General features: G+C 42.6%; 1 long non-coding RNA gene across 1 annotated transcript; it reads left to right on the forward strand.

Annotated features, from left to right (window-relative positions):
• The first annotated feature begins 4,360 nt into the window (after positions 1 to 4,360).
• On the forward strand, positions 4,361 to 4,641 carry LOC118937694. Its single transcript, XR_005035062.1, has 2 exons — positions 4,361 to 4,494; positions 4,608 to 4,641. It is a non-coding gene; the product is annotated as an uncharacterized LOC118937694 (long non-coding RNA).
• The last annotated feature ends 553 nt before the right edge of the window (positions 4,642 to 5,194 follow it).

Consider the following 5,194-nt stretch of genomic DNA (forward strand, 5'->3'; position numbering starts at 1 on the left):
TCGGTCGTGACACCTCTGCGCCACTCATGAGCACCTCAAGTGCTATGTTTTTTTTTTTTTTTAAACAAATGTAATTCAAAATGAAAAGCTGAATTGTATTGAGGCAATACGTATTCAAGCTCTTATGGCAAGCCTAAATAATTTCAGGAGTAACAATTTGCTTAACAAGTCGCATAATAAGTTGCATGGACTCACTGTGCGCAATAGTGTTTAACATTTTTTTTTCTCTGTACCTGACACATACAGATAATTGTAAGATCCCTCAGTTGAGCAGTGAATTTCAAACAGATTCAACTACGAAGGGCACCTATTCTTAGATGGATAAAAAAAAAGCATCCATTCAATATGTTGAAGTTATTAATTACACTTTGGATGGTGGATCAATACATCCAGTCATTACAACGATACAGGCATCCTTCCTAAATCATTTGACGGAGAGGAAGGAACCCGCTCAGGGGTTTCACCATGAGGCAAATGGTAACTTAAAAGCAGTTAGTTGTCTCCAATCACAGCCATTAAACTGAGGATGGATCAACATTGTAGTTACTCCACAATACTAACCTAATTGACAGAGTAAAAATAAGGAAGCCTGTAAAGAATACAAATGTTCCAAATCATGCATTCTGTTTGCAACAAGGCACTAAAGTAATACTGCAAAAAAATGGGGCAAAGCAATTCACTTTTTGTTAAGCTGTTTGGGGCAAATCCAATACATATTTTTCAAGCATAGTGGTGGCTGCATCATGTTATAGGTACGCTTGTAATCATTAAAGACTGGGCAGTTTTTCAGGAAAATCTATGACAAGCCCTGAAAATGGTTCTAACAATGATCAGCAACCAATTTGACAGAGCTTGAAGAATTTTGGAAAACAAAATGGGCAAATGTTGCATAATCCAGATTTGGAAAGCTTTAGACTTACCCGGAAATAAAAAAAAGTATTTTGACACTCCTTCAAAATGAGTGGATTTGGCTTTTTCAGCCACACCTGTTGCTGACAGATGAAATAGAACACACTATGCAATCTACATAGACAAACATTTGCAGTATAATGGTTTTACTGAAGAGCTCAGTGGCTTTCAACATGGCACCGTCATAGGATTCCACCTTTCCAACAAGTCAGTTTGTCAAATGTATGTCTTGCTAGAGCTGCCCCGGTCAACTGTAAGTGTTGTTATTGTGAATTGGAAACATCTAGGAGCAACAACGGCTAAGCTGCGAAGTGGTAGGCCACAAGCTCACAGAACGGAACCGCCAAGTGCTGAAGCGCGTAGCTCATAAAAATGTCCTCTGTGGCAACACTCACTACCAAGTTCCAACCTGCCTCTGGAAGCTACATCAGCACAATAACCGTTCGTCAGGAGCTTCATGAAATAGGTTTCCATGGCCAGCCTAAGATCACCTTGCGCAATGCCAAGCGTCAGCTGGAGTGGTGTAAAGCTCACCGCCATTGGACTCTGGAGTGATGAATCACACTTGACTATCTGGCAGTCCGACGGACAACTCTGGGTTTGGCGGATGCCTAGAGAACGCTACCTGCCCCATTGCAAACTGTAAAGTTTGGTGGAGGAGGAATAATGGTTTGGGGTTATTTTTCATGGTTCGGTCTAGGCCCCTTATAGTTCCAATGGAGGGAAATCTTATCACAGCATACGCTTCCAACTTTGTGACAACAGTTTCAACATGACAATGCCCCCGTGTGCAAAGTGAGGTCCCATAGGGAAATGGTTTGTCGATCGGTGCGGAAGATCTTGTCTGGCCTGCACAGTCTTGACTTCAACCCCATCGAATACCTTTGGGATGAATTGGAACGCCGACTGCGAGCCAGGCCTATTCACCCAACATCAGTGCCCGACCTCACTAATGCTCTTGTGACTGTCACGAACCGGCTCAAAGCCCGTAACTAAAGGGAGACAACGTGGAGATAAGGAGTAACAAAACATATATTTATTAAATAAGTAACTAAGTACAATATACAATGGTGTGTGTAATCAGTGGTGTAAGTGAGTGTTTTGCATGAATGTGATAATGCAGGGTGTTGAAAGGTGCCAAAGCAAACATCTAGAAAGGTGTCTGCATGGAGAGAGTCTCTTCCATGAATGGGGAAGTGGTGTATTTATCCTGGGACACACCGGCCCAGGTGTGTCCCATGTAGCTGAACGACCCTCCCAACGCCGTCCACCGGCATCCTAATAAGGAAACAAGAGCAAAGAGAGAATACGGCAGACAGAGTGGGAGGGTCGTCACATTCCCCCCCCATAAAACCGGGGACCAACAAGGACCCCGGAACAACATACCAGCCTCTGCGTCCCAAATTGATGGGTTACGTGTTCACACCTCCACCAGCCAACCTCCTCCTCCCCAGACCTCAGCAACCTTTGCGCATAGGAAGCAATTTAAGAGGAAAGAACAAGGCCAGGAGGCAGACAGGAAAGATTGACCATTGTTTGGGGTTGTCATGTTCTGTCACGTAAACATTCAGGAACATGGCACAAAAGAACACAACAGCTACAAACTCCAACGAAAAGAACATCAGGGTCCTTCTTAATTTTTACAACAACTCCCAATGATTCATAGTCATGTCCAACGATTCATAGTCACTTCCAACGTAACAGATTCACTAATTTCAATCATTCAAACTTGTAGTGTTCAGCGATCTTCAACAGCTGTTCTTTAGTACATAATTCTAACAGTTCCTCTGATGGAAAGCGAATTAACTTGTCTCCATGAGACACCATAGTCATAAGTAAATAATCTTGCTCATCCCCTCTGCTGAGCACATCAGACCACAATCAGAGAAATGACAATCACCCTGAGCGTCACAGAAGAGAGATGAGATATGGAGCTTCCCCAAAACCTACAATAACTCAACCCTAGACTTCATGTGGATTTGCGGTGGGTATTTACACACTGTAGTCTGGTGACAAGGAAATAAAACTCCCCAGCATGCTGGCAAATTCCACCAAGCCACAGATGTGCCCCCGAGACAACTGCTCAGTCCACAGACACCACACAAAAACAACAAACATTTAACCATGCCCAACATGTCCAAAAATTAAACACCGCTAAGTCTATCAGGAGAAAAAGGCTATAGCTCCGGTAGCAAGTTCCACTACCCTACCCAAATCTCCCACCGAGGTACACAGCCAATTTACTCACCTCCTCAGACCTACGTCCCAACAGAAAGTAGAACAAGAGTTTCCAGGCTGGGCAGGGCCTGGAAACTAACCATTATACTCTCTCCAAAGCAGCACACAAACCAAACAAAGGCAACCAAGACTGGGCCTATCAAACTCAAACAAAATATGCAAAACAAACACGTACCTCTACGGTCTACCAAACCAATACCTTCAAATATCCCGGACGAACGGGCTCAAAGCCCGTAACTAAAGGGAGATATGGAGATAAGGAATAACAAAACATATTTATTAAATAAGTAACTAAGTACAATATACAATGGTGTGTGTAATCAGTAGTGTAAGTGAGTGTTTTGCATGCATGAATGTGATAATGCAGGGTGTTGAAAGATGCCAAAGCAAACAACCAAAAGGCCACCAAGAAACACAACAAAATCTAGAAAGGTGTCTGCATGGAGAGAGTCTCCTTCATGAATGGGGAAGTGGTGTACGGCAGACAGAGTGGGAGGGTCGTCACAGATGAATGGATTCAAGTGCCTGCAGCTCCATATTAATGCCCATGATTTTGGAATGAGATGTTCGACGAGCAGGTGTCCATATACTTTTGGTTAAGTAGTTTATATTAGTGTCCCTCCCACTATGACATTACAGAATACTTTGTGTATATTGTTGACAAAAAGGACAATTAAATACATTTTAATCCCACTTTGTAACACAACAAAATGTGGAAAAAGTCCAGGGGTGTGAATACTTTATGAAGGCACTATATGTTGTAAAGACTGACTAAACCAATCCTTGTAGATTCTGTCTGGCTCCAGCAATAAGTATGTATGTAGCCACAGCAGCCATTATGGAATTCTAAAATGGCTGCTGTGGCTTCTGCTAGCTAGCATGAGGACAAAAACAGGCAGTCATTCCTTCTACTCGGTGTAGCAGTTGGGACAATTCGAAGTACAACGCAATTGTCATACCTAGATTGAGGTACGTTTTCCAAGCCATATCTTGCACTGGCTTTGCGGTGTCTTAATCTACATAGGAAGGCTGGCTACATCTTATCCTCAGTTTGCCCTACAACATCATTGCGTAGCCTCAGTGAACTTGCTATCATTCATTGGCCCACTGATACTTATCATCATCTCTGCATGCCCCCCCCCCCCCCCCCCCCCCCTGCACTGAATGTTCTGAAATGCAGGCAATAGAAATTTAATGATTTGAAATTCAACATTGTGTCTCCCACCTTTCCTCCTGACCCTTGTCTTCAGGTTGCTGGGGTTGTGCAATAACTTTGCGTACGTGGTGATGCTGAGTGCAGCCCATGACATCTTAAAACAACAAGGGTCTCACAACTCCACATCGCCTGTAAGAATGGGTTGTAGAATGCTGTATCACCATAGCATTTGTATCTGTTGTTAGTATCAAAGTACTATATTGGCAATATTCTTTCATTCTCTCTCCTTCTCCTCCTTCTTCAGACCCCATCCACAGTTGCCTTGGACGTTGAAGGTGGAAAAAGAAGTCGTTACGACTGCAGCCCTGTTTCTACCGCGGTAAATAGAGATGCACTGCAGCTGTGAAAGTGTGTGTGATCAAATGTTATTTTATTCAGCAGATGTTATTGCGGGTGTAGCGAAATTCTCGTGTTCCTAGCTCCAATAGTGCAGAAATATTTTACGATTCACAACAATACACACAAATCTAAAGGAAAAGAATGGAGTTAAGAAATATATAAATATTAGGACGAGCAATGTCAGAGTGGCATTGACTAAAATCCAGTGTATATACATATGAAATGAGTAAAGCAGTATGTAAACATGTATTAAAGTGACCAGCCTGATCCTGCCTGGTTAACATGTGTGTGACTTCTCTGTCCCCCTCTCAAAGGCTGTTTTGTTGGCTGATATGGATGAGCGATGGCCGAACAGCATAGGCAAGATGCAGTAGATGGTATAGAGTACAGTATATACATATGAGCTGAGTAATTCAGGGTATGAAAACATTGTTTAAAGTGACTAGTGATACATTTATTACATCTAATTTTTGTATTATTTAAGTGGCTATA

This window comes from Oncorhynchus mykiss, chromosome 12, assembly GCF_013265735.2.
Source record: "Oncorhynchus mykiss isolate Arlee chromosome 12, USDA_OmykA_1.1, whole genome shotgun sequence".
Lineage (NCBI taxonomy): Eukaryota > Metazoa > Chordata > Actinopteri > Salmoniformes > Salmonidae > Oncorhynchus > Oncorhynchus mykiss.